This window comes from Halichoerus grypus, chromosome 10 (assembly GCF_964656455.1).
Source record: "Halichoerus grypus chromosome 10, mHalGry1.hap1.1, whole genome shotgun sequence".
Taxonomy (NCBI): Eukaryota; Metazoa; Chordata; class Mammalia; order Carnivora; family Phocidae; genus Halichoerus; species Halichoerus grypus.
Genome location: NC_135721.1, coordinates 39,780,224 through 39,804,640, shown reverse-complemented (window position 1 = coordinate 39,804,640; position 24,417 = coordinate 39,780,224). Strand labels below are relative to the sequence as shown.

Here is a 24,417-nt window from a genome sequence, read left to right as displayed (position 1 = left end):
AGCTAAGACCAAAGACTTTAAAACAACAACTCAACTTCAATAAACTGGATGTTAGATGAATATCAAATTGCATAGCAGACCTAGAGAAGAAAAGTCAACTCTAAGTACCTGTGGGATGGAGGGATGAGAAAACTAATGAGACACAACCAATCTGACTCCAAGGTTCCCTGGAAAAGTTTAGAAATAGGAGGAACCAATCCAAAGCAGAAGGTGTAAGGAAGTCAGGAGCTAAAAACAAGTAGATCGACTAAAAGTTTCTGTTAGGCTGAACTATATACAACTGCCTATTGTTATGGGTTGAGCTTTATTCCCCGAAAATTCATATGTTGAAGCCCTAACCCCCAATACGTCAGAATATGACCTTATTTGGAAATAGGGTCTTTGCAGATATAATTAATTAAAATGAGGTCGTTAGGGCGAGTCCTGATCTGATATGATCGGTGTTCCTATAAAAAGGAGAAATCTAGACACAGAGACACACATGCAAGGAGAACACCATGTAAAGATATTTTGCAGAGTTTGGGGTGGTGCATCTAAAAGCCAAGGAATGCCAACAATTACCAACCAGCCACCGGAAGCTGGGAGAGACGTCTGTACAGATTCTGCTTCACGGCCCCAGAAGGAACCAACCCCGCTGACACCTTGATCTCAGACTTCTAGCCTCCAGAGCTATGAGACGATGAATTTCTGTTGTTTAAACCACCCAAATCTGGGGGACTTTGTTATGGCAACCCATTACAAATACACCTATGGTTGATACTTTTTGACCAACAAAAAAAGCAGTGATTTCATTTGATTCAACCTAAATACAAGAGGTAGACTGTTAGGTTCTCCCTCCCCCCCTCCCCAGCAGAGCCAGATTTTAGTCCCTGGAGAAAGAGATGAGGTCCTTCCAATCTCTTGTATGTCAAGCAGATCAAAGATCAGTGGAGTGCTGGGGCGCCTGGGTGGTGCAGGGGGTTAGGCATCCAGCCCTTGGTTTCAGCTCAGGTCATGATCCCAGGGTCGTGAGATTGAGCCCTGAGTTGGGCTCTGCACTGAGCACGGAGTCTGCTTGAGACTCTCTCTCTGCTCTCCCTCTGCCCCTCCCCCCTGCACTCTCTCTCTCTCTCTCTCTCTCTCTCTCAAATAAATAAATAAATCTTAAAAAAAAAAGATTAATGAGTGCTATTTTGGCAAATAAGGGTCCATTCAATGGGCAGGTTTCAATATCTCGATAATGGCTGTGTGGCAGGAGCTGGAGGAGATGGAGGCAAAGTGAGGCTTGCAAGAGAGGAGGTGAGTTGGGGCCAGTTACACTAGCCCAGGACATTCAGTGAATCCAACCACAGGGCAGGACATTGCAGAGTCTCAGGATCATAATTCTGAACACCACTTCTCACGGTCCCACATGCCTGGATTGTGCTGGAGTGGTTTCAATGGTGTACTTAACAATCAGATTCTATGAAATAACAAGTCACAGTCTATGAGAAAATATTTTCAAATCACGTATCTGATAAAGGACTTATATCCAAGAATATATAAAGAGCCCTCAAAACACAATCAGAAGAAAACAAACAACTCAGTTTTTGAAGATTGGCTGAAGATTCGAACAGCCATCTCACCAAAGATAAATGAATTGCAAATAAACACAAGAACAGATGTTTGGCATCATTAGTCATTAGGGAAATGCAAGCCAAAACCAAAATAAGATACAACTACTCACCCATTAGGATGGCTAAAATTTAAAATACTGAACACTACATCAAAAACTAATGATGTAGGGCGCCCGGGTGGCTCAGTTGCTTGGGCGACTGCCTTCGGCTCGGGTCATGATCCTGGAGTCCCGGGATCGAGTTCCACATCAGGCTCCCTGCTTGGCGGGGAGTCTGCTTCTCCCTCTGACCCTCCCCCCTCTCATGTGCTCTCTCTCTCTCTCTCAAATAAATAAATGAATAAAATCTTTAAAAAAAAAAACAACTAATGATGTAATGTATGGTGATTAACATAACATAATAAAAAATATATATATATTAAAATTAAAAAAAAGAAAAGACTGATCATACCAAGTGTTGGGGAGGATGTGGAGCAATGAGAACTTTCATATGCCAGTGATAGGAACGTAAAATGGTACGACCACTTCGCACAATGCTGCAGCAGTTTCTAAAAAAGCCGCGTGTGCCTGTACCATACAATCTAGCCGTCCCTCTCATTTGCTCGAGATGAATGAAAGCACATGTCCACACAAAGACTTGTTCATGAATGTTTATTGCAGCTCTAGGTATAGTAGCTAAAACTGGAGGTAACCCAAATGTGTATCAACAGCTGAATAGAAACAATTGTGTTATGTATCTATTCAGTGGAATACGGCTTAGCAATAAAAATAAACTATTAATGCGTTCAATAAGATGGATGAATCTCAAAATAATTATGCCGAAAGAATTCAGACAAGAAAAGGAACATAGTGTATGAATCCACTTGTGTGAGACTCTAGAAAATGCAAACTAATCTAGTAGCAAAGCGCAGATCAGTAGTTGCCTAGGGACAGGGAGAGTTGGGGGAGAGATTCCAAGGGAACAGGAGGAGACTTTTGGGAGATGATAAATATGTTCATCATCCCAATCATGGTAACGGTTTCAGGGGTATATATTATGTCAAAACTTACAAATATTACACTTTAAATATGTGCAGTTTATTGTATATATTATGCCACAATAAAGCTATAAAAAAAGACTTTTATAAATCAGATTGTATTTAACTGAGATTTTTATGTTTTCCCTTTGCTTCTTTTTTTTTAAATTTTATTTATTTATTTGAAAGAGAGAAAGAGAGCAGAAGCAGGGAGTAGGGGGAGGAGCAGAGGGAAAGGGAGAAGCAGTTTCCCTGCTGAGCAGGGAGACCGGAAGGCAGGGCGGGGCTGATCCCAGGACCCTGAGATCGTGACCTGAGCCAAAGGCAGATGCTTAACCAACTGAGCCACCGAGGCGCCCCACCCTTTGCTTCTTTTAAAAATATTTTAGTGTGGTTTAAAACAAGAGACACATAGAAAAATTTATTAAACCACAGCAAAGCCATAATAAGAAGGACTCGATGTTGTTAACACCAGAAGTTATATTTATTGCAAGAAAGCATTGTGTTTGGTTTTGAAATTCTTGACAGCTGAGGAGGGAAGGAGGGCAGGAAATGTAATGGGTTGCACAGTTCTTATTATCTCATAAATGAAGGCATACCAATTATTCAGGATAGACTCGCTCTTGAATTCCAAAAGGAATTTATCACATGGGGCCTTAGGAGAACCACTGAAGGATTTAATGAGCAATGTCTTTAACAGCAGCTCCACAGCAACGGCCACAACCTTCTTACATAGCTCCTTCCTCAATTCAGACAAAGGGCATCCTATTAATGTCTAACCGTTCTTCAGGGGAGCTAAGCCAATAGGGGCAGGAAGGTAGCATTCTGATTTTCTATATCTAACCGTGTAGTTGTATCTTCACATCCTTACTTACACAGATAAACTGTGCTGCGTCCCCAGGCCTCACCTGCTGGTAGATATACACCTGGAGTATAAATAGCAAACGTTACCTTGTTACCTGCCAACGTCCGCGACCTCAGCGCTCTGACAAATCTGCCGTCCTCCCAGCGTTTCTGCCAGACGCAGTACCCGCCGTGCACACCCCGCCACGCCGACCACTCGTGACCCCGCACGGCCCATCGCAGATCACACAGGGCGCTGCGGGAGGTCACTCCGGCTCACCGGGCCCCTGGTACCACTGCCCTCCCGCCTCTAGGCCTGAATTGCTGCAGCGTGTGTTGACAAGGCCGAGGAGCCCACCTCCCCTGTGTCACTATGTCGCACTCCGTGACCACTTCTGCTGGGACCCAGGGCTTTGCAGAGCTTCTACTGGAAAAGCGCTTCCATTTCAGCTCAGTCCTCTCTCTCCCTCTGTCTGAGATTTGCAACCATCACAGCAGGGAGGGGACAGAGTAAAGTGAATATACCCAGAAGCAGAACTCCCAGCTTTCCTACCTGAGTATGCCTGGCTCCTTCCTCCCTCACAATGGGTTCTCTCCTCAGAGGCCACTCAGTCCATCTCTAAATAGACTTTGGTTGGGTCATATGACTTTCTGCATGAATGGCTGGCTATCTCCAAATCTATGTGCACCTGTGGTTTGTTCTCAAACTCTCCTGTACATTAGAATCACCTGGGCATCTTCAAAAAAACCCCAACACCCCCAGACCATAACACCTTGGATGGGTCCTGGGCATCAGGTTTTGTTTTTTTTTTTTTTAAGATCTTATTTATTTATTTGAGAGAGCAAGAGAGGGAGAGAGAAAGCATGAGACAGGGGAGGATCAGAGGGAGAAACAGACTCCCCACTGAGCAGGGAGCCTAATGCAGGACTCAATCCTGGGACTCTGGGATCATGACCTGAGAGAAAGGCAGACGCTTAACCGACTGAGCCACCCAGGTGCCCTTGGGCTTCAGTATTTTTAACAGTCTCCAAGTGATTCCCATGCACAGGCAAGTTTGAAGACCTGCAGTCTAGACAGAAGCTAAAGTCCATGCTACAAATGCATTAATAATTCTCTTTTGTGTCCCAAGACAAATGGAATTGAGCGCTAACTTACCTTGGATGGTGGTCTTCTCATCTTCAGTTTTGTGCTTTTTACCATAAATTCAAAGGAAGCTGAGAAACATTTAGTAGAAAGAGAAATGCAAATTAAAAAGTTAAAACTGGGGCGCCCGGGTGGCTCAGTTGGTTAAGTGTCTGCCTTCGGCTCAGGTCATGATCCCAGGGTCCTGGGATCGAGCCCCACATCGGGCTCCCTGCTCAGCAGGGGGCTTGCTTCTCCCCCTCCCTCTGCTTCTCCCCCTGCTCATATTCTCTCTCTCTCTCTGTATCTCTGTGTCTTGAATGAATAAATAAAAAAACCTTTAAAAATAAAAAAAATAAAAAGTTAAAACCATAGGGCTGTGAAAATCCCAGTACAATCAGAAAAACAAATTTTATGCTCAAGTAAAACACATACCAGGAATCACATACTCCCACCTTTGCTTTCTGCTGTTTGCTTTGTGCTGAAATGATAAGTTTTGTAAAGAAAGCATATTTCAGACCCAGCTTTCCCAGGAAGCCTTAAATGATGGCACTTAGAATGATGTATGAATTTCAAAGAGGCAACGTCCAAGCTCATCTCAGGTTTACTTGGGCATTATTATTCATGAAGCCCTTTCTCAGCTCTGTGTGAGGACATCTATAAGCTGTTTCCAAAGACCAGGGACCCCTACTGTAATAAACAAGTCATTTACATGGGGGAAATGAAAAACCTGCCATGTCTACCAAATGAAGGCAGACATGCCTGATCAGAGAAGGATTGATGCAGCGAGATTACAGAAAGCTGAAAGCTAGGTTAAAATACATCAAATCTGCCAAGTGCTGGAGTATACACCAGCAACCAACAGAAATGGATGTTGGTGCCTAGTTCATGTTGAATGGATTTTTTTTGAAAGCAGTACATGTGAAAGTTCTGACAACCAAGATTTGGCCATATGATGGCCCAGGGATCTCAGACACCTGCCATATCCTGGTGACGGATAACTGCATTTCTTATCACCTCCCTTTCCAGGATTCAGAAGGGTACAAGTGTGAATCCTGCTTTAATATATACAGATTTCCTATACGCTGCGGTCACTGCTGGTCCAGTTCTCTCCCTCTGCATCTGGGAGAACAGCTCTGGCCTGATACACAGGCCGTGGCCTCCAAGGGGGTGTGACTTGCTCCACACACCTGCTCTGTGTCCCTCTTGTTGGGGACTATCTCAGATTATGAAACCTTCAGCTTCAAGTTCATTTATTTTATTGGACATTCACTTACAGAGCTCTCATTGCGGGCCAGACACTGTGCGAAGCACTTATCAGTATGAACCCTTCATTTCCAGCAATAAGCCTCCCCATAAGAGAGGTGCTGCCAGGATCTCAGTATTATACGTGAGGAATCAGAACCACGGAGAGGTTGAATACCATGCTCAAGGTTACAAAAGGACGACATGGTAGAGGCAGGACGTGAACACAAGCCAGCTTCTGGTCTCGGAGTTCTGCTCCTAATAATGACTGTTCTACTCTGTCTTTTTGGCTACTATGTGACCTAATCATGTCCCTTTCTAACACTGTTTGTATGACTGCTTCAAAACAGTCCTGTGCTGTTTAAGTTCTTCAAATAATCATAAAGGAGAAGATGGGGGAGGGAGGGATTTACTCCTTTTAGACCCTTAGCTGAAGGTTTAAAGCAGTGGTTTTCAAACTTTGGCAGGTATCAGAATCCCCTGGAAGCTTGTTAAGACAGACTGCTGCACCCCTGGAGTTTCCAAGTCAGTAGGTCTGAGTGGGGGCCAAGGATGTCTGTCTCTAACAAGTTCCTGAGTGATGCTGATGCTGATGCTCTGGGGACCACACTTTGACAACCATCAGTCTAAAGCACTATTTTTAACTCCTGAGAAACAGTAGCCTAATAAACTTTTGGCTATAAGTCATTTTTAGATCATTGGGAAGACAGGCAACCTCTCCTGAAAAGAAAAAGAAAAACCAAAGAGTACTCATAAGATTATGTGCAGATTAGGGGCACCTGGGTTGGGTGGGGCTCAGTAAGTTGGGCGTCTGACTCTTGATTTCAGCTCAGGTCATGATCTCAGGGTCGTGAGGTCAAGCCCTGCGTAGGGCCCCATGCTCAGCAGGGAGTCTGCTTGAGAGTCTCTCTCTCACTCTCCCTCTGCCCCTCCCCACTCTCTCTCTCTCTCTCTCTCTCATTCTCTCTCTCAAATAAATAAATAAATCTTGAAAAAAAGATTATGTTCAGAAAAAGAGTGAAGATATGTGGTTTTCTCAGCTTTTCTGTTTCTGAGAAGGAAAAAGATACTAAAATTCGTGAGTAAACCAGAAGGAAGTTTCAAGACCTGCTGAGATTGTCAAAATGGGCCTCTCCAGGAGCCTGGGTTACTGGAGAAAGGCAGAGACTGACTATAGCACCCGGCAGCCACGGGGCATTGGCTCCAACCAAGGGGGCGTGAGCCTGTCCCTCAGCATTGAAACCTTTTTACATATGTCCCCATATGTCACCTTATTTGAGTAACTAGTACTTCATTAATACTACTTGTCATACTTTCATTTTAGTAAAAAGATAAAATAAAAAATAAAAAGGTAAAATATAAATGATTAGAATGTATGCTACATTTAGTCTCTCATCAATCAAACAATATCTTCTGGGATTTTTAATATACTTAACACTGTGCTAAGGACCAAAGCAGTACCAATCCTCTCTAAAATACAGCCTCTGCCCACATAAACTCACAATGCAGCTGGGAAGGCAAGTCACTCTCACTGAAACAGAAAAAAGCATACAAATATCAGAAGGGAGAGTGATGTGATTTGCGATTTATAAAACAAATTCTTTTTCTTCATAGTAACATTATATTATTATTGTATTTATTCATTCAACAAATACAAATCAGGCCAGTACCGTGCCAGACCCTGGGAATAGAAATAAAGACAAGCTCCTAGCCATTAAGAAGCTCACAGTCTAGAAAAGAAAGGCATTTCAACATGCATCTACCAAACAAATGTGATCAGAACCATAACTAGTAACAGAGATATGCACTGGATGCTACTAAAAAAGAGAGGAAGACACAGCTAATCTTCCTGGCCTCAAAATTCTTTAAAAGCCTCCCCCCGCTTGCACACATGCACGCTCTCTCTGTCCCTGTCTCTCAAATAAATTAGTCTTTTTAAAAAATCAGTAAGAATATAAAAAATCTAAACTAATGGCATTAATAGAACACTGCACGCATCAATTGTTTAAAAAAAGCCAATCCAATAAAAAAATAAGCAAAAATATATGTACAGGCCATTTACAGAGAAATAGAAAGCATAAATGGCTAATGAAACATAAGGAAAGATGTTCAACCTCACTAAAAATCAAGTGCAAATTAAAACCATAAGAAGATACCATGTCAACACTCGTCTGATGTCGGTGAGGCTCTGCCACTAGAAGAGACCCGGTGGTGGGAGTTAGATGTGTGTCAATGATTTTGGAGAGTGGTGTGGCATCAGCTCAAGAAGTTGAACCTGCAAACATCCCTCCATCCAGCAGTTTCACACTAAGAGAGTGTATTAGTCTGCTCGAGCTGCCGTAACAACATACCACAGACCAGGCGGCATCAACAACAGAAAGAAAAGAAAATTATTTTCTCTTGAATATAAAAGGCACATTTGATTTGTATCATGGGTGAAGATAGAGATATGAATAGGAGAAGAACAATATCCTGGCTTGCAGATAGCCGCCCTCTGTGGACTCTTCTCACGCCCATCCCTCAGTGCATCCCTCAGTCCCCAGGGTTCTCTGTGTGTCCTAGGCCCCTCTTCTCATAAGGGCACTGGTCAGATTGGATTACTCTCCACCCTACCAGCCTCATTTTAACTTAATCTTTTCTTTGAAGGCCCTGTCTCTAAACGCAGTCAGGAGCTGAGATACTGGGCATCAGGGCTTCAACATATGAATTTGGGCAGGCGCAATTCAGTCCAAACAGTTTCCTTAAAGAGACTCCCCGTCATGAGCACAAAGAAACATGTGTAAGCAACTTTGTTGCATTTGCTCTAATAACATATAAAAAGACAAAAATATCAGAAATAAACTAAATGCCCATCATCAGGAGAGTGATAATAAATGGAGGTATTTTGGAATAACATACTCGTGTTAAAATGAACTAGAGTTACATATATCAACATGGACAAATACATAGTTTTGAATGAAAAAAGTAAGTTGCAAAATAATTAATGCAAAATGATACCATTTATGTAAAATGTTTTTTAAATATGCAGAACAATGTATATTATTCAAGGCAAGTTAAATATGTAATTATATGTAAATATGTAAAAGAGATGCATGGGAACAATAAACAAATTCAAGAGGATGCTTCTGTGGGGGTAGGGGCATGAAGAATGCATTTGAGGAAGCATACACAAGGTATCAACTATGTTGATTATGTTCTAATTCTTAATCTGGGAATCAAGTATCCTGGTAGTCATTATATTACCATGTACATCTTTTGAATGTCTGAAATACTTACCATAAATTAAAGCCAAAACTAAAATATTTGTAAGAATTATGGTTTTTTATGCTTTCATTCTCTTGTACAGTTATTTATGCCGGGGCACCTGGTGGCTCAGTTGGTTGAGTGTCTGACTCTTGGTTTTGGCTCAGGTCATGATCTCACAGTTGTGGGATCGAGCCCCGTGTCAGGCTCTGTGCTCAGTGCAGAGTCTGCTTCAGATTCTCTCTCCCTCTTTCTCTCAAATAAATAAATAAGATCTTAAAAAAAAAAAACAAAGTTATTTATGCCTTTTTGAGCTTTCTTTTACTTAAGAAAGGATATGCATTTTCAAGAAAATTTTAAAAGGGGCTTGACTGTGTAGGAGAATTCTAAGAACCCAGGGAAGAAATATTAATATAACAATGCACAAAAAGTAAAATAGACAACTCTTCCAACATGAAATGTTACATTACCAAGACAGAGAATGATAAAGGAAGAGAAAAACAATTGGAAATGATAAGAGCAAAATGTTTTAAGACTACTAAAATTGTGGGATGCCAATAATCAATATATGTATAAATCAACCTGCAAGAGCCTAACTTTGAAAATCTGTTACAATGGTGAGCACTGCAATCAGCTCGGATATTGTTCTCCTCCTATTCATATCTCTAACTTCACCCATGAGAAAAATCAAATGTACCTTTTATATTCAAAAGAAAATAATTTTCTTTTTATTTAGCTTTTTCCACAACCATCTCCGAGTCATTGGCAGACTTTTGGAAGTCTACTTCTATTTCCTAAAACTGAATTTAGACACAGTCATCTATGAATAGCTTTCTTAAGAATTTGAACAGTGGACTCATTAATTATAGTAGAGGAGAGTGAGATTATGAACTATCAAATATAAATAAATAAAATGCATTAGCACTTTATTGTTATTAAAGTTTTAGCAACATGTTAATATTTTATTAATGACAAGATCCACTATAATGGTGTAAGTTATAATGAGTGCAACTGGTAAAAATATAATCCATGCTTTTCTACAGATTTCTTTGCTCATGGTCAAAGCAGAACTACTTAGCACTGGCTAGTAATGTGTAACTGGCTCTGTCCCTGTTTCCTATGATGGAAACCTCAAGGTCCCATTCCACTACATAATCTCCGAGTGTTTCAAGCACTCCATCAAGGGGCTTCTCATTTTCCTAGTGTGATGAATGCAGCCCCCTTTGCTACCATGTGTGATCATTTTCTACCTCCTCTGCGATTACCCTCAATCTGGCTCTCTGAGGTCTAGGCAAAGCAATGTGCCATGGTGCATCCTCATTTCCAGCTGACACCCACCAATGCTATGCCCAGTGGTACCCAAGCCTTGTCAAGGTGCCTATAGAATGGAAAGGCCAGTGACCTGTCTGCTACACCACAGCACCCCTGGGTGGTGAGTGATGGGACCACATGCAGGTACTCAAGGCAAACACATCCAATCAGAGTTCTTCTGTATTTTTCAAACTGGAGTTGGAAGAGCTATGAGCTGAGAGGTGTGGAAACTGGGAACTGATGTCTGTCATTGATTTAGACCTTGGCCCTTGATAAGTACTTTCACCAAAGGAAAGAAAGAATAAATAAGCTGAGGCACTGTCAGGGCGTACCTGTCAGCCCATCTTCCTCTTCCCTTGGCATGAGCTTTCTCTACAGGATCTTCGTTTTCCCATTTCACAGATGATGCCCAGCCTAAAATCACCCAGACATTCTCCTACACAGTTGGATCAAGGTAAGCATCGTTAGGTTTAAATTGGGACCCCATTACCTGATAAATTATACCCAAAAATGCAACCAGATGCTATGTGAGGTAGTGAGTTCCTCAATGCTCCAAATATTTCTGCAGAGACTAGAAAAATATCCATTAGAAAGAGAGGCACAGCTTCTCTTGCCCTAGGAGGGAGGCTGGGTTACATGACTTCCAAGGACATTTCCAACTTGAATGTTTTCTTTTCCTAGTGACAGCAGACTAGTCAATGTCATATTCCCAGGTCTTCTAGACCCCAGCCGTGCTGAGAATCAGGGCTTTCTGAAGGTAATACCATTTCCAGGTAGGTTTGCTCCTGGGAAGCCAACCTTATTCATCAATTCCAAGACATGCCTTTTTTGCACACACTAATACCTCTGAAATAGTGACGTATCTTATAATCAATGGCTTGTTGCTGTTTAATTGCCAGGGCTTTGCTCTTTCTTGCTTAGTGGCATATAAAATAATGTTGTGCCTTACAACGGCATCTTTGATTCAATTAAATATAGTAAGACTTCAGCAGGTTCTCTAATGCAAGCATGGTCAATGCATTCTTTTTTCTTATGATTTTCAAATATATATGCTCCACCCTCAGCTATATACCCACAGGCTTTGTAGGCAAGCCCCTCTCCCATTTGACCAGGGTAAAGGGCTAACATTTTGGTTACTCAACTACTGTGGAAAAGAGACAAGTAGCCAGAAGATATTTCACAGGCTTTCACTGTCTTTTTGCAGAGCTGCATGAAGCAACTTGTCTGACCAGTCCAGATTCATTGGTTACGAAATGAAGCCACTCTGAGGGAAAAGTCCAGTCCCACAACCATATACCTCCTCTGAAATCACTGGTAGACTTTTGTTCATGCTGGGTGCTCTAAATTCTCAGCTTGGAATTTTACCCATCTTGTTGACCAAGACACGTCTACTTCTTAAACAACCAGGGAGCCAGATCCAGTCTAAATCTACCTTGAAATTCCCTCTTCATCAGAGAGAAATTAAAATCCAAAGAAGGACTCCACATCATGTGAATCATTAACCAAACTAAAAATTCCGGACCTTGGAATTTGCTAAAATGTATAAGATTGGGGGCGTTCTAAACCAAATCTCTGAGCTACACAATATTTTGATTGTAAAATGTAGGGTGAATTTCATAAAAAGAAATGTTTGAGAAACAAAAGCCAAATCTCTCTCTTCTTGACCATTTCTCATTTTTCCTGGGCTTCTGTGATGAACACACCCTAGGGTGATTCCCAAGGAGTAACCTTGTATAAATCCCGCCCCTTGAGTGTGGGCAGAGCCTGTGACCTGCTTCTAACTGGTAGAATATGCCAAAAGTAAAGCCATTCCCATGATGGCATGACATTATATAAGACTCCTAGCAGAGTGAAGAGAGACTTTCTCCGCTGGCCTCAAGGAAGCAGACAGCCATGCTGTGAATTGCCTATGGGAGAACCATGTGGCAGAGGATTGCAGGGTGGTCTCTAAAAGCCTAGAGCTGCTTCCACCTAATATCCAGTACGAAACTGGGGTCCTCGGTTATATTGCAAGGAAATGAATTCTACCAACAACCTGCATGAGCTCAGAAGTAGGCATTTTCTCAGATGAACCTCCAGATGAGAATGAAGTCAATCAACATTTAGACTGCAGACTGGTGAGACCCCGAGCAGAGGACCCAGTCAAGCAGTGCCTCCCAGATTCCTGACCCATGTGAGCTATGAGATAATAAATGTATGTTGTTTTAAGTGACTAAGTTTGTGATAACTAGTAATACAGCAATAGGAAATTAACACAGGCTCCCTTCTGCTCCTTCACCTCCTCTGTTTCTTTCTATCATTGTATCTATGCTAACATGCATTCATTAAATTAGCATAGAGAGAGAGACCAGACTCCAAGGATACAGGAAGGATCAAAACATACAAATTCTTTGCCCTCTTAGAGTTTATGTTCTGGCAAAAGAACACAGACAGTAAGCATATAAACAACTACTCTTCGATAGTGGTAAGTAGTTTGAGAAATAAAAATAACCGGGGGATGTTAGTTAATCCCCCATTACATTAGATTTGTTTTTAATTTCTATTCCCCTTTCCTGTCTCTTTTTCAATACGGGTAACTACCTTGGGTAAAATAACAAAATTCATGCTATTGAGTGGATGAACCAAGGGTCACTAATTTATCAACAGAAAGATGAACTAATAGATGAAAGATAAATTACCATGCAAATAAAATGTTCCAATGAGGCTGACAAAGTAACCATGAGCTGGCATGGGGACTCTTACTAAATAAGAAGGTTTTAATCACATACACTTTCTCCACCCTTTTTTGCTTTTCTTTTTACATAAAGATTTATACCAGCACGTGTCACCACACTCAGGGTCAACAGTCCCCATCAGGACTAACTAACCCTACCCTCCCCTCCCCTCATCTCCCCTCCCCTCTCCTCTCCTCTCCTCTCCACTCCTCCTCTCCTGTCCTCTCTCTCTTCCTCAGCTAGTTGTAGGCAATGTGGTGGAATCTGGGAACCATGTCACAGAGAAAACAAGTAGAGGAATTTGAGTTTTTAGCTTGTCCAAGTGACTAACAGGAAACCAAACAAATGTGCTAACAGGAAACCAAATCAATGGGCTCAAGTTACAAATAGACAGATTCCAGACAACTAAAAAAAATTTTTTTTTGATAATTGGAATTTGTTCAAAATGGAATGAGTTGCCTAAGAAACTTGTCCCTAGAGGGATTCAGGCAGAGCCAAGATGCCTTTTTCTTATGGTTGTTATGGGCCATTTCCACAGCGGCTAGGAAAGCTGCTGATGAATTGATTTATTACCTCTCTGTACAGGGTTCAGCTACAGAGGACAGACTTCACCCTGGCTACTTTAAGCAGAAAGGAATTTATTATGGTTATTAGGTGGCTGGCAGAAATACCTGGAGAGCAGGCTTGAGGGTGAGATTGTAGGAGCTACTTTCCAAACCATACAACAGAACTCACCTTCTGAGGGATCCTCCGCTGTTGTAGAAAGAAAACTGAGGAATCAGGAAGCTGCCTCCATGTCTGCTGCCTCCGGATCACACTGCCTCTGCCGTGATCAGCATTACCCGGATGGAGGCATCTGCCTCCCTATGTCCACCCTGCCTTCCCAGTCTCATGGGGCCATGTCTGCCTGGTGGAAGCTAGGACATTTGCTGAGCCCAAGATACAAGGAAGTCTGGAAATATAGGCTTCGGGTGCAAAGGAAACTCAATAGGATTTGGGGCTTCTGGGTTCTCAGACTCATCCAAATCCTCCCAAATGTGGTCATTTCCAATGTTAAGTTCCTACTCCTTCCCACAATTGTTCCAACTTTCACATGCAATCTGCTGAGGCTAAGAGCTCAACCTGCATTGTAATTAAGCATTCCCCCCTCATCAGACTGCGTAGCTGACTTTGATTGAATCAACTCTGCAACAGTAAGAGATAAGAGATTTTTTTTTTTCAAAGATTTTATTTGACAGAGAGAGCACAAGCAGAGGGACAGAGAGGGAGAAGCAGGCTCCCCGCTGAGCGAGGAGCCCGATGAGGGTCATGACCTGGGCCGAAGGCAGCCGCTTAACAGACTGAGCCACCCAGGCGTCCTGAGATAAGAGATTTTTTTAGGGTAGAAGAAACTCACTAGTTCTCTGGCCGAGGCTTGAATGAAAATTTTAAAATCCAAGTTCTCTTTTTTAAAGTTTTCAAATGCTGTTATAAAAAGCCAGCACAGGGGTACCTGGGTGATGCAGTCGATTGGGCATCAACTCTTGATTTTGGCCCCAGTCTTGATCTCAGGGTCCTGGGATCCTGCTCAGCAAGGAGTCTGCTGGAGATTCTCTCTCTCTCCCTCTCCCTCTGCTCCTCCCTCTGTGCTCTCTTTCAAATAAATAAATAAATAAGCCAGCCAGCACATTCCCATGGCCCTTGTACTGCTACCCCAATACATACTCAGTCTGAGAGCACCATGATTCCAATAGGCACTTTATTCCCGATGACCCTGGAATTTATGTAACTGAAGTAACTTTTGTATCCCCCCTGCCATGGTCCATCAGTAGCCTACCCTCTAATAGTTACCAGATCCTCAGGGCCTTCAAATTTGACCAAATCACGTCCCCCACCCCAGATTCCCATCCTTCAGTTTCTGTTGCCTGATTTCGATATCACTCCCAGTTCCATGCAAACAACAGAATTCATTCTAACTAGTTTTAGTATAAAGGAATTTAATGCTGATTTTTAGGTGACTTACAAAAAACACTGGAATAACTGAACTGAACTTCCAGAAATGACGCTCAGAATAAAAGCAGAACTTGCTCACCAGGGAACCGCCCCTCTCTACCATGATCAGGAAGCCATACTGGCACCAAGATCACTATACCTTTGCTGTGATCTTTGCCAGCAAATTAAATACCATGCTTCTCAATACCCACAAAGCTGAAACCACACAGGAGGGACTCTGGAACAGTTGCTACAGAAAAATACTAAATGCCTCCACAACTATATTTGCCTCATGACGGTCACTTTTTCCTTCTAGTCTTGCATGGGTGTGTCTGCTTGGAAGAAGCTGGGTCATTTATAGAACCCAAGTGGAAGGGACTATAGTAAATATACTATTTAGCTTTCCAACCCCTATCACACAATAAGACATGATGTTTGGGTCTCATCCTCAAAGCATCTTCAGTCTGGCAATTGGCATTTTTTAAAAGCTGGCCAGGTGATAATTAAAATTAAATTAAATTATCAGATTAATTTAGTGTTTAAATAAATGTTCAGCCAGAGTAAGAACTCTTGCCTCAGCAGACCCCGATTTTGCCCCATCTAGGCTATTCCTGGCCAGGGACTTAAGAATAAAGTTTTCACAAAGAATCCTATGGTCTGTGGGATCAAGACAACAAGGAGAATTTTTTTTTTTAGTGAACAATGCCCAATATGCATCACACTTGGCTACTACGGGGAAAATTAAGGCATGTACTCTGATTAGAAGATTTGGCCAACTTTATAAAACAGACTGGTTGGATTTACATTATGCCAATCTCTAGGAAGCCCAAATAGCTCATCCAAACATTCTTTACATCCATTTCAAAACAATTGCTAGGATACAATGTGCATCACTTGCCATATTAGTGCTATGAGGAATATAAAATAGACAATGATATGTCTGTCTTGAGAGCTCTGTAAGCCTTTGCAAGTGACACAATTAACAGAGAGAAAAATTACGATTAAGTTATTGCAGTTAAGAAGTTAAAAGCATTTAGGGTGCTCAGATACAAGAGTCAGTAAACTATGGCCAAGGGGTCAAATGCAGTCCAATCTTACTCATGTAAATATAGTTGTCTTAGAACATAGCCACACCCATTTATTTATATGTTGTCTAGGGCTTACCTGGGTGCTCTCACAGCAACACAGACCATATGACCTGCAGAGCCTAAACTATTTACTGTCTGGCCCTTTCAAGAAAATTTTATTGACCCCTGTTCTTGTACAATGACCCTGTTGAGTGGACCTCCATCTATGCATGCCCTACCTCAATTTCCCATTGGATGGTTTGAGGTAGGAGTGAGGTGGCACCTGACCAAGAGTATCTCACCCACAGGTTTGGGTAGCTAATCAAATATTCTCTTTCTTGAGAACTGGAACTGAGAGACACAGACTCTAGTCAACTAGTGATAAGTTCTTGAACTAAAGAGTAATTGCTGAATGAGAATCAGGTTCAGCACCATAGCAAGCCAAATAAATAAGTAGATGATAGATAGATGGATGGATGGATGGATGGATGGATGGATGGATGGATGGATAGGTAGATAGATAGATAAATAGATGAAGTTCTACAGGAGAAGAAACATCATGAGTAAACAGAAGAAGCAGGAGAATGAAACACTTGGTTTTCTAAAGAGTTACATGAACACTACATCAAAAACTAATGATGTAATGTATAGTGATTAACATAACAATAAAAAATTTTTAAAAATAAAGTTACATGAGATGTTGAATGGGAAATACTTTTTAACTCTACTGAAATAGTTATGGGCCAAAGTACACATCAAAGACTTGGTACTTCCTTCTAGGCTTGAATTAAATAGCTGGGGAAGGCTGGCTCCAGGAAGCAAGTCTTGAGTTGCTGGAGAGGATGAAGAAAGGCAGAGTGAGCAGGGTAGATTGCTGTTTATCACCCCCAACTCTGAGAAAGCCATTTCAATGATGCCTCAGTTATCTCAAAGTGATCAGTCATTAGGAACCAAAGACAGGGTGACCCTAGGATAATAAACTAACAGTTCTCCAAATGTGAGTCCCAGACCAACAGCATCATCACCTGGGAACTTGATCTTTCTCTCCTGAATTCCCTGACACCCCAAATAATCAAGTTTCAAATCACCTTGGCCCCACTGCAGACCTCATAAATCCTGCCTGCCCCACCGGCAACAGAAAAAGTATAGGGAATCAAATGAGAATCTCTGGGTCCCAAAGCCCTATTTCCCTTCTGAAGTTTTCCAGGCCACATGTACTCTTGAGGGTTATTCCTTCCATACCTGTGTGAGAAAAGAAATGGATTATAGCCTGGGAGCAAGGCTTCTCTGCTTGTTTGTCACAAAAAACTTAGACTGGTTCCAAGTGCTTGTCATTGCTACAGTCAAGACTCTCTGAACCCCTCTTCAGCCAATGCCATAGCTGCGTTTCCTCCTCCACGGCCGTGGTTCTCAGCCCTCGCTGCACAAAAGAATCCCCTGGGAGCTTCTCCCCAAGCTTCATGGAGGTTAAGTTTACAAGCAGAATTGGATATATGTAAAGCAGACAATGTAATGGTTTGATACGTGTATACATTATGGGATAATTACCACAATCAAGTTAATTCACACATCCATCACCTTACCTGGCTACCCTTGTGCTTGAGATCTACTCTCTTAGCAAATTTCAAGTATACAATAGAGTATTGTTAACTGCAGTCACCATGCTGCACATTAGATCCCCAGAACTTAGTTATAACTGAGAGTTAGTTCTCTTTGGCCAACATCTCCCCATCTCTCCCCACCTCCCAGCCCTGGCAACCACCATTCTACTCTCTGTTTCTCTGAGTTCAACTTTGTTCTTAGCTTCCACAAATAAGAGAGACCATGCAGTATTTGTCTTTCTGTCTCACCTGGAAGCTTTTAAAACATCTCTGTGGTGGACCCACCACCAAGATCTTGCTGTAACTGTTCGCGTGTGGGGCCCAGACATTGGTGCTCTTTCAAATCTTCCCCAGCAGTTTGAAGATCACCACTCCAGTGCTTCAGATGCTCTTTAGAGCTGCCAATAAAGGGAACATGATTTCATGCCTCCTACTTCGAAAGCCTATCGCCAACAGGGATGGGGAAGCAGAAAGCAGGAGCAAGATGGGCTCAAAGATTCTCTCTGCAGCTCAGCGAGTCCCTCAGAAAACAAAGCAAGCACAGCAATATTGGCTCCAGGGACCTCAGAGCAAACAGTCACAAAATCACTGCACGGATTCTGCACTAGCACCAGGGAGAGCAAAAGAGGGCTTTTCCTAATTGTTATTATGTTTTTAAGCACTTATCTATGTGCCTGACACAAATAATAAAAATGCACAGTCCTCTAAGAACAGGAATGTGCCGTGAAAGAGAGAATAATGTAAAGACAAACAAAATAAGCGAATAAAACCTAAGCCGTAAAGCGACATGATTTTCACTCCGTGCCGTGGAGGCATCTGTTCATTTATTCATTAAATAGTCAGTGTGCACACACTATGCGTCAGGCAGAGGCTAAGACAGCAAACGTGGGTGAACACAAGTCAGCTCTACTTCCGGCCCTCGAGTTTTTGGGGAGAAAGGTGGAGCAGAGAGACGCAGACAAATCACTGTAAGCTGAGGATATGTGATGATTTCAAGGGTGGAAGCCTGCAGGTGCTACTCGGAAAGAGAATGAACGAGGGCAAGGAGGGGTTAATATATAGATTGAGGGGCCTGAGAAGATAGACCTGCAGAATGGCTGGGTAGGACCTTGTCAGGCTAATTGCGTCTATGTGGGCAAGGGGGCACAGAGAGAGTAAGATGTAAGGTGTCCTGGAGGTGGCAAAGAGGTTGACGACTTACACAAACCAAAGGAAGGTGAGCGTGGTGGCTGGGAGAGAGGTAGGGTGTGGGTGGGGCAGTGGGGAAGCTAGAGGAGTCTGGGAAATACTCACACCAGTGGGGTCTTTTCAACTGAGGCTTGAAATGCATGTTGATCAAAACCGTTCTCCTGGGGGAAAAAAAAAAAACAAAAAAACGTTCTCCTGGAAATCAAGGAAGGATTCCAAGGAGAACCTCCCAGGACAGGTCTGAGTTTTGTGAGGCCTGAAGCTTTTGCAGCTGTAAGGAAAAGAATACAAGAAAGGGAATAGAAAAATGCCAGGGCCCCTAGCATAGCCTTGGAAGAGCAGGGGCAAAGGAGAGGCTCGAGGCTTAAAGTTTGGTTGGTTTCATGGGAAGTCTGCAGCAATCTCCATTCCAGTGCTGTGCCTCCCATTGCCTGGAGTCAGGAGAGCCTCTCATGGAGCTCACTAATCAAAACTTAACCCCACCACCGCCCCCCCCCCCCCCCGGCCCTTTAAGCACACTCATTCTCATCCAGGTCAGCATCCCAAAGAAAGCAATATGCGGGCAGGAAAGATTCATTCGAGCACTTAACAAATACATATGTATTTGTGAGGCTACACCCAAAGTGTATCACTTTTTGTTGAAAATTATAGAGCACTTAATAGGTTATGAGCATGACCCAAGGAGACATATGTATTTCACATCTACTTTGTACCAGGTACTACACTGCACTCCAGGGATACAGCTGTGAATTAGATACACTTGGTCTTATGGATTGAGCATGTTGCAGTTGCCTTAGCCATTTTCAAGTAAGAGAAGGTCTTAGGTCTCCTTTGTAAGTCGAGGCTAATGACCTGGTTGATCATGGTTAATGACCTCCCAGAAAGTAAAAAGTTCTATAGAAGTTGGACAATCTCCAAGAGCCTTCTCGAGAGACTGCCTCATGAGCAATGGGTGGGAGTGATCACCAGCATTCTGCTGCTCGTGCGTCTTTGCAGGCTCCGTATACAACTGCTGCTCTGTATAAGACGGGTGTACTGAGCAACAAGTCAGTTTGGTTTTGTAGGTGAGGAAGGAAGGGGCAGAATTCCTGCACAGGAGTTTGTGGTGTTTGTCTTTTCCACCAGAGAAGTCTGAGAGCAGGGTGTTGCTATGGTGGCGAAGGCTGGATGCCCATGGATGCCCTGAGGTAACTCGGGGAATAATGAACTTCGAGGGAAGAGAGGAAATGTTAGGTCAGCCCTTATTTAAAAAAAAAAAAAAATGCTCTTAGAGGGAGACACGTTTTCAATAATTATTATTGTCTACTTTGCAAAAATAGCATGGTGGCTATTTCGAGTTCAGGCTGAAGTTTCAGCAGATTGACTGTGTTACGTGCCTGCAGTGGAGGTGAGGCAAACCTGAAGTGCAGAGGTTGGAACATTCAGAATCTGCTGTTTTCTCCCTCGCCTCCCTTCCCAAGTAGAGCAGTCTCTCAAATAACATCTGTTCAATGACCTCCAAATAGCGCCTCTATCCGAATGATACACCATAGTTTCAGGCAGAGTCGTCCTAATTGTTGTCCTAATTGGCCGAACCACATTCAACACACCCCAAATTCTTTTTGCTTCTTTCCAGTGTGAATTAACTTAATGGTGCACAATTACCTGGTACAAGGTAAAAGCCTTTAATAAAATGTCTGGTGTGGTCTATTCTTTACATTACTCTGACAGGTTTTGGTATATGACTCTAGGTGACCGGAGCCTCTGTACCCTACGTGTCACTTCCTATCTATTAGAGACAACAGAAATATAAGGTAATTTGGACTATATTAGGGGCATAAAGAATCTAGGAAACCACACCTTAGAGACATCATCAAAATGAAGAATGCAAAAGGAAGCAATTTTGCTGGGGTTTGGCTTTTTATTTCTGAACTTTGTGCATAAAACAATCCTGCTGAGCCCTGCAGAGTAGGGGTTAAAAAGTACCATTTTGTTCTTGAATATTTATTGAACACCAAGTAGGTGTAGGGCATGACTCTATGAGACACATGGAGACATAAAATGTCAGCTCTGCCCTCCCTCCAGAAATATACAGTCTGCTTGGGAGGCATAAGATAGAGAAAAGACAAATAACGGACCCAGCTAAGCATCATGAGGAGCACAGATCATCTGGGCTACAGAAAGCCAAATACCATGCAGGGTCCTTAAGAGCTTTGGGGCAAAAGGGGAGATTGAAGAACGCTGAAGGAAAAGGAATGGAAAGTATTGAGGTCAAAGTAAAGGACAGATGTAAACTTGCAAGAAGATGGATCTGGGGCAGGAAGTGTGGTCCGAGTGAAAGAAAGAACATACATGGTTTATGTCAGTGTTCAGTGAACTGTGGGTCACGGGCCAAATCCCGCCTGCCATGTTTTCATAGGGGCTGCAAGCGAATAAAGGGTTTTACGTTTTTGGATGGTTGAAAAACCATCAAAGAAATCTTTCGTGACACATGGAAATTCTATGAAATTCAAATTTCAGAGCCGACAAATAAAGTGATTGGAAGACAGCCATGCTCATTCATGCGGTATTGTTTCTGACTTTCTCACTGCAACAGCGGAGTTGGGTGGTCACAACAGAGACTGTTGCTGGCAAAACCTAAAATATTTACTATGCGGTTCATTACAGGGAAAAAAAAAAAAACTGCCTCCTGCTGGCTTAGCTGAGGAGCAATCACTTGAACAGATCAAGGAGCAGGGGAACTGTCAGGGTCCAGGTCGTCGTGGGTCTTACTAGGCTATGCACTTTCAACTCCACTGTCTTTTTTTTTTTTTTAAGATTTTATTTATTTATTTGACAGAGAGAGACACAGCGAGAGAGGGAACATGAGCAGAGGAAGTGGAAGAGGCAGAAGCAGGCTCCCCACTGAGCAGGGAGCCCGATGCGGAGCTCTATCCCAGGACCTTAAGATCATGACCTGAGCCGAAGGCAGACGCTTAACCGACTGAGCCACCCAGGCACCCCTCAACTCCACTGTCTTAACAATAAGGGTTCATTGAAGGTTGTTGAGCAAGAACAGAGAAGGGGGGGCATGAAGATAAAGACAGTAGAGAGATCTGAGGCAGGGAACAATTAGGAGCACTTAGCTGAAGTGTGATGAAGATCTAAATTGGTTGCTTTCCTATTCTCCTGAGGACAGTCCACATGTTCTCCCTGTTCTTCAAGGCTCCAACAAATCGCTGCTGCCCCTTCACTTAAAGCTGATGACCTCGCCTGCATTCTATTGAGGGTTTTCTAAAAAGAAGAAGAAACAACTACCAACTCTGGCACCCTCCCACATGGCACCCAATAAAGCCCAAATTTTGTCTCCCTCCTGAGATGCTGAAAAGAATGTGCCGGATCCCATCCCTGGAGATCCATCCTGGAGCTTTCAGAATACAGTGCAAATTCAGACCTGCGCACCAGGCACTGTCTTCTCTGTGTGTTCCCAAGTCCCGCTGCACTGAATGAGCATGACTCACAGAACGTGAACACAAGCAACTTTGGGAGATGTCATGGATTGAATGGTGCCCCGCTCCCCCTGAAAGATGTCTGCCTCCTAATTCCAGGAATCTGTGAATACTACCTAATTTAGAAAAAGGGTCTTTGCTTAGGTGATTGAGTGAAGGCTCGTGAGATGGAGATTATCCTGGATTTATCCTGGATTACCCAGGGGAGCCCTCAATGCCAAGGAAACCCAACAAACACCAACAGCCTCTGGAAGCTGGTGACTGTCCCCCAGAGCCTCTGGAGGGGGTGCGGACCTGCCGACATCTTGATTTTGGACTCCAGCCTCCAGACCTGTGAGAGAATAAATTCCTCTTGTGCCACAGCCCAGTTTGTGGTCATTTGTTGCGACAGTCCTGGGAAACTAACAGAGGGCTACTTATTTCTCTTACCCCTAATGACTTATTTGTTCCCACGCAGAAGATTCAAAATCCTAACACTAATTTAAACCGCCAACTGCTTCAGAATTTAATATTTCCAATTCCAAGTAATAATAATGTCCATTCAGAAGTCGAGCTTCTCACCACTTTCGCTGTCACTATCCCCACCCCCACTCCCCACCTCGGCGAGGCCTCCACTGGAGCCCAGGGCCTGCCTCAGGCAGAAGTCAGGTGACAGGGACAAGGAACAGTTGCTTTCCTTCCCACACCAGAATACTAATGAGCAAAAAAGGTATTAAAAGATAGAACTCCTGTATTGGAATAAAAGCCATCAGCACTGACCTTCACATTGTCAGCTCAATTTCCCCGTGGATTACAGCATACCTTACCAAGCTTTTGATCTTGAGAAATTTCGAATCTGATTCTAGATCTGACAGAGCTGACCCCAGACACGGAACCCCACAGAGCTTTGATGGAATTCTTGATAAAGTGCAATTGATAAGGAATCACAGTTCCTTTTCCGGTGGCTTATCCGAAAGCTGCCAAGTCCGCCTAGAATCATCCATCCCAATTGTCTGTGGTTGGCTCATTATCGAGAAGAGTCTAGCTCTGTGACACTGAAGCCAAGAACAATGTTCTCACTCCTGCCCAGTTCTCCAGCTTTATTCCATCTGAGGGCCATAAACCACTCTCGGACCACTCCCCCTGCCAGGCTGAGCTGATCCCACTCGTGGAATATATAAAACTCAAGGAAGGTGTGCCACCATTGTATTCACACTATTTGAATACCTATTTTTGTGTGTGCAGATTCCTTGAAAATGCTGCCTATCCTAAGCACCTCCTATCACCTCTAACTGCCTTGTGATGACCAGCTCTGATGCCCTCCTCATGCCCTTTGAGTGAGGCACAGGCCTGGGAGTCAGGAGGGGCAACCCCTTCCAAATGACAAATTTTAGTTTTGTCACCAACTCGGTTGCAATTTTAGGCCTAACCTCCATGCAACAGCTCTCCCACCTGCAAAATGAGGCTAGGTCAATCTTTCTTCAGATCTTTTCCATTACAGCAGCTCTGTGTCGTCTGAGAGGCAAGGGACAACGACAAACTGTCTGGAACCCCCAAGAAGGGAATTCTTCCTGGGCCAGGGTCACCTGCTTCTGAGCCTCAGGTACAAGTCCTGTCCTGCCTGTTGTGCTCTGGGCAAACCACTCCGTGCCAGGTGATTTCCGGCGAAGCAGCCAGAGAGCAGCCTGAGACCAAGGAGCTCACGACTGCACCGTTGCTTCCAGACTCTGGGAAACCACAGAGCAGGAGTCCTGGACTCTCTGCAGACACCGCATTGGCCCAGCTTCCTGTCCTCTCCCGTCCCGCGTCCCAGACCCCTCACCTCCCGGGGCCCCAGGGTGCTCATCTGCACCTACAGCCTCCCTTCCTTGAACATCCGAAAGCTTGCTTCACGTGTCTCATGGGACACTCACCAAACCCAATATCATGGTCTACCCACCAAAAATGCCCCTTTATCTTCCCACACTTTAGAGAGCAAACAATTAACTAATTTTTCCCTGGGGAATACTACTTAGGGTAAAATGCAAAATTCCAATAAAGGTTTCCCTGGGGCTG

At 43.2% G+C, this 24,417-nt stretch overlaps 1 long non-coding RNA gene across 1 annotated transcript in view; it reads right to left on the bottom strand.

Moving 5' to 3' along the window:
• The window catches only part of LOC118551529 (uncharacterized), a 36,285-nt gene extending 16,960 nt beyond the window's left edge, over window positions 1–19,325 (bottom strand). Inside the window, exons 1-2 of the long non-coding RNA XR_013442175.1 lie at window positions 19,022–19,325; window positions 17,978–18,126 (exon numbers count right to left, since the gene is read on the bottom strand). This is a non-coding gene — a long non-coding RNA (uncharacterized LOC118551529). The remainder of the gene's footprint in view (window positions 1–17,977; window positions 18,127–19,021) is intronic.
• Window positions 19,326–24,417: the final 5,092 nt, after the last annotated feature.